Source organism: Triticum urartu, chromosome 6 (assembly GCF_003073215.2).
Source record: "Triticum urartu cultivar G1812 chromosome 6, Tu2.1, whole genome shotgun sequence".
NCBI lineage: Eukaryota > Viridiplantae > Streptophyta > Magnoliopsida > Poales > Poaceae > Triticum > Triticum urartu.
The window spans coordinates 4,067,939-4,080,608 of NC_053027.1; positions in this window are offsets into that span (position 1 = coordinate 4,067,939).

Consider the following 12,670-nt stretch of genomic DNA (forward strand, 5'->3'; position numbering starts at 1 on the left):
GATCAAGTCTCCACAGATATCCACGACGTAGTTCAAGCTTCCGAACCTGACCTGGTGGCCCGGGGCGTAACTATCGATCTGCTCCAGATGGCCAAGCGAGTTGGCCCGCAGTGCGAAGCCGCCGAACACAAAAACCTATCTGGGGAGGAAGGTCCCTCCCTAGACAGCGTCATTATTGACAATTGAAGGGGTCATCAAACCTTTCGTCGACGGCAGAGTGGAACTCTCAATGAAAGCACCAATGTTGGTGTCAAAACCGGCAGATCTCGGGTACACTACAAGAAATATAGTCAATTATGACTCCCCATTTTGGTCGTTGATTCATCATATTTATCATTTATTGACCTTTTTTGACCAAATTCAGAAGGTCAACAGTTGGCCGTCAAGAACGAACAAACTTGACATTTTTGGAATTTTGGTCGTAGCTAGACTAAAGACCAAAATTTCAGAAAGGTCACTACCCACTTGCCCGAGCCACATAGGATCTGACGTGGCTGAGCTGACGTGGCATTCTTAGTGACCAAATGGAATCATCATAAATTTCATAGCCCAGTCCACCAATCTAGCCTACATGGGCCTGGCCCAATACCTATTTTTTATTGAAATGGTCTGATTTATATGGGCTGATGCATTATTTTCAGAAGCATGCATATCTCACGTATGAAAACAAGTACAACAGAATGCAATATTGCAGATAAATTGTATATTTCATTTCAGTAACACATTACATGAAATACAATACATCATCCATTAACTCCTCTACACATCAAGGTCCAAGGTCCAACAAGTGCACAAGTGCATAGCAAAATAATGTTACAAGTGCAAGTGCACAGCAAAAAGACCCAACAAGTGCACAGGCGCACAACATCATAGTTCTACAAAGATTGGACGAGATGGGCAAATTTTAGTTGATCACACATAACATCAATGAGAAATGAAGCTTCTTCTGCCCTTCGCTTCTTTTGAGTGCTTCAGATCATCCTGGTAATTGGAACAATCAAACATAAGAAAGCACACAAAACATGAGCAAACAAAAGATAAATGGAAGCTTTACATTCAACAATTAACTCAAGACTAAGACATGCTCCCATAGAAATTTCAGGAATTGCAAGATTATTCTTGTGTTAGCTCAACACTTTGTGCAAAAAAAGCTCACATTAATAACTTCCAACATGAAGAGATGTGAATCATATATCTTTAACAGAGTAAAATAAACAACACCGAGATGAGCACCACAACACAACACAACTCATATACCACCAAACCAAACTGATCATTGCAAACTATAAGTTGACCTCAACACAAACAACACATGAACACAAAGTATGCATGGCTGAAACACAACATCATATGTAGACTTTAACTTAATTCATGAGTTTGAATCGAAGGAGTAACAATCAGAACCATTTCCTGTAGTGATGTCAACCTTTATTGTTGAACAAGAAAATGCTAACAGCTAGTTACAGAGATAAACATAATCCTCCCAGAAGAGTCTTGGCAATTTGCATTAAATACTAACATGGTTGCAAAACTTCAGTTTGAGGGTAGCATGTTTCTTTAGCCTTTACTTGACTGGAATTACAAAATGAAGCACATGAACAAATCATACGAACAAGCAACCCCATGAAGACCGCTCAGTTGAATCTTATTTATACTTTTCTTGCAGATTAAGATGTGGGGGAAGAGCATTACCTTGACGGGATCTCAGTAGTAGCATACAACCTGGATAGTGTAGACAAACTCCAGAGGAAAAATATTACATTTTCTGAAAGGTGATATTGAGCTAGACATTGCCAAAAAATACTTGCATTCACTTGGTTCGCATCTTCCCTACGAGGTGAGGAGCATTCCACTGCAGGAAACCAATAGATAAAAATCAAAATGCAACCACTTTCATAGAGACAACTACAAGCCAAGTTTAGCTAATGTGACTTCTATAGCATGTAAGATGTTTCTTAGATCAACAAAAGTTTGATGAACATTCTAAAATCAAGCTAATAACTAGACTAACATATAAATGTAGATTGAACAAAAACAAGAACAAAAGCTACCACGGGGAACCCTTGAGCGACATATAAAGAGTAGAGTATTCAATGAAGGTCATATTTTCCACAAGACTAATAAAAACAAGAAATATTCGAGTCTACTAATTTATTACTGAATCACATAACATCATAGGAGAAAACAATAATTTTCAAGTTTAACTAAGACATGCATATAGGCTAAGGAATAGTAAGTCACAACCAAAAGCATTTTGACTTCCATTTATTTGCACCCACACAATCATCATATGCTCACAGTTCAAATCAGGTTATTTAATTATGTAGCTCTGCATTGTTTCTGGCCTGACTAAACTCGTCCTCTAGCATACGGGGATACGACAATTTGATTAGGTAAGGATTATATGAATATAAAAGGACATTGCTAAGAGGGAAAGCGTGCTGTAGTGTTTGCAGATTATTTGCAGCTGGCACTTATTAACATTATTGACATTGTTTATGACTTGGAAGTCAGTAAGACAATAGCTCAGCTAGTGCAGAGGAGTTGATTATACAGGTTTGTGCTGCTACACTGACTGAGGGTTCCCATGGAACACTCTCAACTAAACACGCTTTTTCTCAGTGATGAGAGTATCTACTTGCTCTCTCTATAATCGGTCAGGATTTTGTTCTTACCATGCATGTTCAGGCATAATTACGCAAAAATACTTTGTAAATCTCTGGTAAGATACACTCACATGTGTCCGTGCACTACTCATGCATGCCTATAATTTGTTTGTCTGTACACTAACTTAAAACGGGTGACACCGTTAAGAAAATGGAATGAACTTATATCTTCTCTGGCTGCAAATAACATAGCAGTAGATACTATACTGAACCCACCATTGACAAATTCCCTCACCGACGCTGGCACCTTCAGAGCAGCAGGTTTTAGTTCCTATACATAGCAATAGATTTGGCACATTCAAACATTAATTTGAGAAACCACAAACACCTTCATCAATCGATAGTGCTCTGAAATAAAAGGAAGAGACTAACCGATGCTGAACTCTAAGGCGAGGACGGTAGTGAGGATGGCCCATAAGGGGCTGCGAGCGGCGTGGTCATCTTGGCCGCGTACACAGGATTCCTAGGGGGGGCTTGCGCGCAAACGCACGCATCTCCTTTGCCACTGCGAGCACCGCCGCCCGCCGCACGGGGCGATCGTTCGGCGCCTCATCGCCGCCGACGCCGGGGCCATTGGAGTTGACCCAGCCATTGGAGCTCGAGCGGATCTCCAGCTAGCGGGATTGGAGAGGAATCGAGTGGATCTACGGTCAGGGAGGGGAGGTGGAGGCCGTGGTTGTGGTTCTGGTCGCCGGTGGTGTTGAAGTGGTGAGTGCCTCCCCCGGAACCCTAGCCACGGGGAGCACGAAGAAGAACCATATGGCCTCAAGGGATGGTCCAAGTAGGTGGTGATGACACGGGAGAAGAGGGAGCGGAGGGTCAGGGCTCGGGGGTCAGTGGCGGCGATCGGCGAGGGAGGCAGCAGTGATCGGTGAGGGAGGCGGCGTCCCGTGCTTTCAATGGAGGAATTGGATCTGGATCGAGGGAGGGAGAAGGGTGTGCCATGCCCGTGACTGAGGGAACGAGGGAGAGGTGCTGGATTGAGGGACTGCGGGAGGGTGTGAACGGCTCAGATCGAGTACAATGGGGGTGATCCGTGGGCTGCCTCCTGATTGGTTCGAAATATGAGGTATTTAAAATTATTTCTTGGAGCTAAAACAGGGGATTTTGTGAAGCAGCTACCAAAACTACTTTGCAAAATTGTGTCACTAAAAATTGTACTTAAATACCACATTTTAAGGATGATAACCGATTTGTATGCATTTCCGATCCTTCTAGCTATTTTTTGTCATTTAAACAAATTCTCGTCGATTCAGCTGGAAGCGGATCAAATTTGAACTAAAACTGCCTCATAGTTTGCTCATGGTTTTTTCCAAAAAACATTTCTAGGTACAAAAGTATCTATTTCATTAGAGAAACACCAAAAGTTTTTTCCAAGATTCAACCACTAGTGAGGAATGGTCATGCCCGCCATCTTGACAGCATTTTGAAACGGGCATGAAAAATTCAAAAAAAACAAAAATATTGGAAAACCTTCGCATTGTGTCATTATATGTGACCAAGTCACAAGAAAAATAAATAAACTTTTAATACGGCAATTGTTTTAAAAAAGTGCTTTCAAAATGAGCAATGTGTGAAGATCAATGGCTTTCAAACCAAATGATCAGTGTTATGGTAGCATTCATGGCATAGTTCGTTCAAAGGACCTCATATTGTGCACAAGGGTGCATGTTGGAATGAAAAACAATGTTGCCTAAGGAGGTTTTCATTTTCTTTGCGCGAAAAAATCATTTTCCATTTTTGGAGTGCACAAAATGAGGTTTTTTGTGAAGGACCTACCAAATATTTGTTGCAAAATTGTACCAAATAAATTTTATAAAATACTAGGACATATCTAATGCAAAATTGACCAATGGTTGGGTGTGAAATTTTTTTATCCACCTCTCATGAAAAAGACAAATTTCCGACGATTCAATAGGAAACGGTTCAAGTTTGAACTGTAGCTGCATCATAGTTTGTTATTTATTTTTTCCAAAAAACTTTTTTAGGTACAAAAGTAACTATTTAATCAGAGAAACAATAAAAGTTTTCCAAGATTCAACCACTAGCTAGGAATGGCCATGCCTGTTGTTTTGACCGCATTTTGAAAATGGCATGAAATATTCAACAAAATATCAAAAAATTGGGAAACCTTCGCATTTTGTCATTATATGTGGCCAAGTTACCACGAAAAATAATAAACTTGTACTACGATAATTATTTTAAAAAAGTGTTCTCAGAAACGAGCTATCATGTGTGGAGATCAATGGCTTTCAAGCCAAATGATCAATCTTATGCACACATTCATGGCATAGTTTGTTTAAATGATCTCATATTGGGAAGAAGGGTGCATATTGGAATGGCAAACAATGTTTCCTAAGGAAGTTTCCATTTTCTTTGGACGAAAAAATCATTTTACATTTTTCGAGTGCCCAAACTGAGGTTTTTTTTTGTGAAGAACCTACCAAATAATTGTTCAACTGTTAGAACAAATCAATTTTATAAAATACTAGGACATATTTAATGCACAATTGACAAAATGGTTGGGTGTCAAAAGTTTTGATCCACCTCTCGTGAAAAAGAAAATTTTCCTCATAGTCAACAGGAAGCGGGTCAAATTTGAACTGCACCTGCCTCATAGTTTTCTCTTTATTTTTTTCAAAAATCATTTCTAGGTACAAAAAAGTATCTATTTAATAACAGAAACACCAAAAAATCCAAGATTCAACAACTATATAGGAACGGTCATTCTCGCCGTTTTGACCACATTTTGAAACGGGCATAAAAAATTCAAAATATTAAAAAAATTGGAAAACCTTGCATTGTGTCATTATATGTGACTAAGTTACCATGAAAATAATAAACTTGTAATACGACAATTCTTTAAAAAAAGTGTTCTCACAAATGAGCTATCATGTGTGAAGATTCATGGCTTTCAAGCCAAATGATCCACCTTATGGACACATTCATGGCATTGTTTGTTCAAATGATCTCATATTGTGCACAAGGGTGCATATTGGAATGAAAAACAATGTTGCCTAAGGTAGTTTTGCTTTTTCTTTTGTTTCTCTTATAATTTTTACCCTCTAATTCAGGGTAACATTCAACATATTAACCACTTATAGTTTGCTAAAATGAACCAATAGAGTGCACATGTGTGTATCTTGGGATGACAAACAATGTTGATTTGGGGGGTTTTCGCTTTCATTGCACAAAAGAGCCATTTTCCATTTTCCGAGTCCACAAAATGAGTTTTTTGTGAAGAACCTACCATATATTTGTTGCAAAATTGAACCAAATCATTTTTCTAAAATACTAGGCCATATTTAATGCAGAATTGACCAAATGTTTGGGTGTCAAAAGCTTTGTTCCATCCCTGGGGAAAAAGACAAATTTCCGCTGATTCAGTAGGAAGCGGGTCAAATTTGAACTGCAACTGCCTCCTAGTTTGCGCTTTATTTTTCCCAAAAATGTTTTCTAGGTACAAAAGTATCTATTTAATTAGAGAAACACCAAAAAAAATCTAAGATTCTACCACTAGCTAGGAATGGTCATTCCCGCCGTTTTCACCGCATTTTGAAATGGGCATAAAAAATTAAAAAAAATGTAAAACCTTCACATTGTTCACACACATTGTATATTTTCTGTATACATTTTTCTTATACATGAGACACAAATTTTTTGTACACAATTAACAATTTCAAGTGCTTGGTTAGAACTTTTCGTTGCATGTGTAAAAATGATTAAAATGGCTTGTGAATAGCTGTAATCAAGCATCGAAAATTGTGTTTTTTACACAAGCCACAAAAATGTCATTTTTCATCGAAACTTGATGCACACACATATAGTGTCCGGATTTACAAGCAGGATTTTTTCTAGAATTTTTTCAACATTTTAAAATACGTATTTAGACAATGGGTGCATATACACCTATGAGCCAAAGTGAATTTTTGCCTTTTTCTACTTTATTCACCTTTGTGGGACGGGCCCCACATGTCATTTGCATTGTGTTAGTTGGCCCAATCTATAAATGTAGACCAAGTTTAGTGAACAAGTCAATCTATGGACGGACTAACACTACAACCGACACATAAGCCAAAATGACACGACACATTGGTAAAATTGATGATGTGGACGTCCAGTCATCCATGTTACAACACCATGACCATCTGGATTGGTCGTAATCAGCTAGAAATAAGGTTGTCGACCAGTGTTGTCTGCTTATGACCATTTTGTGTAAGGCAATTACGACCTTTTTGACCAAAATAGTCACTATGGTTTATGGTTTCGACTCTCCTAAACAGGCCACGACTAATTGGATCGAAATGGTCATAGATTTACGACGATTTCTTCCACGGTCATTGCTAGAAGGTCACAATTGAGCATATTTCTTGTAGTGGTAGGGGGTCCCGAATTGTGCGTCTAGGATCGATTGTAACAGGAGATGGGGGACATAATGTTTACTCAGGTTCGGGCCCTCTATATGGAGGTAATACCATACTTCATGCTTGATTGATCTTGATGAATATGAGTGTTACAAGAGTTGATCTACCACGAGATCGTAATGGCTAAACCCTAGAAGTCTAGCCTATGTGAATATGGTAATGATTATGTCCTATCCGGACTATGCTCTCCGGTTTATATAGACACCGGAGAGATCTAGGGTTACATGAGGTCGGTTACATAGGAGGAAATCTTCATAATAGGTCACCTAGCTTGCCTTCCACGCTAAGTAGAGTCCAATCCGGACACGGGTATTGTCTTCGGCCTTCGTATCTTCACAGCCCATTAGTCTGGCCCATGGATAACAGGACGGACGCCCGAGGACCCCTTAGTCCAGGACTACCTCAACGGGCCTTGCTTCCATCGTGTCACGGAGAGGTTAGACAGGACGGGGTACCTCCTACGGTTGTGGAAGCATGGTGGGAGGCGCAGGCACCCGGCACACGGCTCCAGGGTGTGACCCCCTCACGGGCGTCGCTGCCGCCGTGTCCCGGAGAGGGGAAACGGCCACGTCGGGCCGACATGGAGGGAATCTTGGGTTGGGTTGGGCCGGGACTGTGTTGGGGTGTAGCTATGGGCTGGGCTATGACAACCAAGTGAAAAGGTCCACCGGTCAAACCCCGTCCGGCAAAAGTAAAAGGGCTAGACCCGGCGGTCGTCTGTGTCACGGTTAGACGAGATGGTGTACCTGTGGGGTAGCAATGCTGCCAGGTGTTGCGGCGGGCCCTCCTAAGGTTGTGGAAGTGTGGTGGCAGGCGCAGGAACCCAGCACGCGGCTCCGGGGTGTGCCCCCCTGATGTGTACTACGCAACCTTCTCCTTGTAGACATTGTTGGGCCTCCAAGTGCAGAGGTTTGTAGGACAGTAGCAAATTTCCCTCAAGTGGATGACCTAAAGTTTATCAATCCGTGGGAGGTGTAGGATGAAGATGGTCTCTCTCAAACAACCCTGCAACCAAATAACAAAGACTCTCTTGTGTCCCCAACACACCCAATACAATGGTAAATTGTATAGGTGCACTAGTTCGGCGAAGAGATGGTGATACAACTGCAATATGGATGGTAGATATATGTTTTTGTAATCCGAAAATATAAAAACAACAAAGTAACTACTTATAAAAGTGAGCACAAACGATATTGCAATGCTAAGAAACAAGGCCTAGGGTTCATAATTTCACTAGTGCAAGTTCTCTCAACAATAATAACATAATTGGATCATATAAATATCCCTCAACATGCAACAAAGAGTCACTCCAAAGTCCTTGATAGCGGAGAACAAACGAAGAGATTATGGTAGGTTATGAAACCACCTCAAAGTTATTCTTTCCGATCAATCCATTGGGCTATTCCTATAAGTGTCACAAATAGCCCTAGAGTTCGTAGTAAAATAACACCTTAAGACACACATCAACCAAAACCCTAATGTCACCTAGATACTCCAATGTCACCTCAAGTATCCGTGGGCATGATTATATGATATGCATCACACAATCTCAGATTCATCTATTCAACCAACACATAGAACCTCAAAGAGTGCCCCAAAGTTTCTACCAGAGAGTCAAGACGAAAACGTGTGCCAACCCCTATGCATAGGTTCATGGGCGGAACCCGGAAGTTGATCACCAAAACATACATCAACTGAATCAATAGAATAACCCATTGTCACCACGGTTATCCCACGCAAGACATACATCAAGTGTTCTCAAATCATTAAAGACTCAAATCGGATAAGATAACTTCAAAGGGAAAACTCAATCCATTACAAGAGAGTAGAGGGGGAGAAACATCATAGGATCCAGCTATAATAGCAAAGCTCGCGATACATCAAGATCGTATCACCTCAAGAACACGAGAGAGAGAGAGAGAGAGAGATCAAACACATAGCTACTGGTACATACCCTCAGCCCCGAGGATGAACTACTCCATCCTCGTCATGGAGAGCGCCGGGATGATGAAGATGGCCACCAGTGAGGGTTCCCCCTTCGGCGGGGTGCCGGAACAGGGTCCCGATTGGTTTTTGGTGGCTATAGAGGCTTGCGGCGGCGGAACTCCCGATCTATTCTGCTCCCCGAAGGTTTTAGGGTATATGGGAATATATAAGCGAAAGAAGTCGGAAAGGGGAGCCACGAGGGGACCACAAGGGTGGAGGGCACGCCCAGTGGGGTGGGCGTGCCCCCAGCCTCGTGCTCTCCTCATTCATCTCCTGACGTGCACTCCAAGTCTCATGTATTGCTTTCTTTCCAATAATAACTTTTCCGAAGGTTTCATTCTGTTTGGACTCCATTTGACATTCCTTTTCCGTGAAACACTGAAACAACGGAAAAACAGAAACTGGCACTGGGCTCTGGGTCAATAGGTTAGTCCCAAAAGTAATATAGAAGTGCATAGTAAAGCCCATTAAACATCCAATATGGATAATATAATAGCATGAATACTTCATAAATTATAGATACGCTGGAGACGTATCAGCATCCCTAAGCTTAATTCCTGCTCGTTGTCGAGTAGGTAAATGAGTAGGGGAGGGGTGCGGGGGGTCGGCGGCGGCGGTTGACCGGGGGGTGCTCGGCGGCGAGGGGGACCGGATCTGGCGGGGTGGGATAGCGATCGAGATGGAGGGGGATCGAGATGGAGGGGGATCGAGATCGAGTGTCCATGAAATTTAAAAATATTCATGATAGTTCAAAAAGTGCCCATGAAATACAATCGAGAAATGAAGGCTACGATTTAAATACAATCGATCTTAGCTAGCTATCTGTTCACAATCTTCTTGCCCTTCTTTTTCGCAAATGGAGTTCTTCTGTGGAACGGACGTCCTTTAGGTAGGATGGTCCTGCTTCTTCTTGTGGTGGATGCTGCTACTTCATCATCGTCGTCATGTTCGATCCTCGGGTCGCCGTACTTGTCGAAGTCTTGCTCATTGGCTACTCCATTCATTCCGATGATCTTCCTTTTGCCTCTCCTCGCGACAACATGACTGGGCTTTGACGGGTCGGTAATGAAGAAGCATTGGTCCACTTGGGAAGCCAGTACCCATGGCTCATTTTTCGCGGTGACGTTTGCGCCCGCGGTCTTGGATTTGGCTTCGGGTATAACCATGGTGGTGAAATACCGGTCTTCTTTTAGGACGCTCTTGGCCCATCTGACACGGAACATCGGGACCTTCTCTCCAGCGTAGCTCAGCTGCCAGATCTCCTCGATCCTTCCGTAGTATCTGTCCTTGTCGTTACCGGTGTAAGATTCCATCGTTACCCCGGAGTTCTGATAACCATCGCTCTTCATGTCCTTGGCCTTGGTGTAGAATGTGTAGCCGTTGATATCGTACGCCTCATAGGTCATTAGGTTATGCTCGGCGCCCTGTGACAAGGCGAATATGAGTTGTTTTTCCGCGGAAGAATCCTCATGTAAAGGGTACGACAGAAGCTTCTGCTTGAACCAACGCGTGAAACATGAGTTGTGCTCTTTGAGTATATCTCCGTCCGTCCTCTGTTGGCCTCGGTCATTGTACGTCTTCTTAATAAAGGTTTTGTGCTGTACCACCCAAGGGTCGACCACATCTATGTGTTGTAGCACGACTAGGTGTGCTCTTTCAAAGTCGGCGAGTCGACCCTCGAAGTCGACATGCATTTCGCGACGACCCTCACGGCGACCCCATCCAGCGAGCCTGCCGAGGTGCCTGTTGACGGGAAGACCAACGGGGTTCTCGATGCCTAGATAATTCGTGCAGTAGGAGATGCACTCTTCGGTCAGAAAGCCCCTGGCTATGCTTCCCTCTGGACGTGACATGTTGCGAACGTATCCTTTGATGACACCATTCATCCTTTCGAACGGCATCATGCTGTGCAGGAACGTCGGCCCGAGTTGGATGATATCGTCCATGATATGGACCAGCAGATGCACCATAACGTCGAGGAATGCGGGCGGGAAGTACATCTCAAGCTCGCATAGTACCACCACGATCTCTTCCTGTAGCCTTCTGAGTTGCCTCACGCCAACAGACTTCCGAGAGATGACGTCGAAAAAGTTGCATAGGCCAAATAGGGTTTCACGAACGTGCGCGTCCATGATCCCACGGATTGCAACTGGAAGTATCGGCGTCATCAGCACGTGACAGTCGTGAGACTTCATCCCGCTGAACTTCAGCTTCGCTGGGCCTAGGTATCTGCTTATCTTCCCCGCGTAACCATAAGGAAGTTTTACTCCTATGAGGCAGGTGAAAAACTGCTCAATCTCCTCCTGACTTAGAGTGAAGCACGCGGGAGGGTAGTCATTTCCGGTCTTCTTGGCCTTCTTGCCTTTGCGACGACTTTCCGTGTCCTGCTTCGCCTCATCATCATCATCATCATCATCATCATCATCATCATATATAGCGTGAAGCTCCTGCCTGATGCCCATTGATTTCAAGTCTGCCCTTGCTTTCGGCCCATCTTTGGTCCTCTCTGGCATGTTGAGCAGGGTACCAAGCAGACTCTCACACACGTTCTTCGTGATATGCATGACATCAAGGCTGTGAGGCACACGGTGGATCTTCCAGTACGGCAAGTCCCAGAAAACAGACCTCGTTTCCCATACCTTCAGCAGCGGCTCTGGCGCCTTTCGCTTCTTTCCCGGCTCTGGCGCCTTTTGCTTCTTTCCCGGCAGTGGGCAGTCTTTCCAATTTTTCAACAGCTCGTCTATTTCCTCGCCGCTCCTCGTACGCGGGCGTCCTCGGGGTTCGGTTTCACCATCGAACAGATCCTTGCGTTTTCTCCATGGGTCATCGTCGCGAAGCCACCTTCGATGTCCCATGAACACGGTTTTCGAAGACCCGGGATCTCTATCTAGCTGGCGATACATTGTGTCATCCATGCACCTGACGCATCCAGAAAATCCGTGGACCACCTGCCCCGCGACATATCCGTAACCGAGATAGTCGTGCACCGTCATGAGCAGCGCGGCTCAAATAGGGAAATATTCTTTCTCTGCGGCGTCCCACGTATTGGCTGGCGTTTTCCACAGCGTGTCAAGCTCCTCTTTCAGCAGCCCCAGATACAGATTGATGTCGTTCCCTGGTTGTTTCGGTCCTTCAATTAGCATACTCATGTGAATGTACTTCCTCTTCATGCACAACCAGGGGGGAAGGTTGTACATCCACACAAACATAGGCCAGGTGCTATGTGTGCTTCTCTGGCTGCCAAACGGATTGACTCCATCGGTGCTCGCGCCCAGCATGATGTTCCTTGGATCGTTCCCAAATTCTGGGTCTTCGAAGTTCAACGCTTGCCACTGGCTCGCATCCTTAGGGTGACTCAGCATCTTGTCTTTTTTATCTATCTCCGGATCATTTGCGTCATCTTCTCGCTTCTTCTCCTCCCTATCCACGTGCCAACGCAGGAGCTTTGCTAGCTTAGGGTCCACGAAATACCGCTGCAGACGAGGAGTGATGGGAAAGTACCACACCACTTTTCGAGAAGCTTTCTTCCTCTTCTTGTATCGAGTGACGCCGCACACCGGACATATGGTAGACTCCGCGTGCTCGTCCCGATAA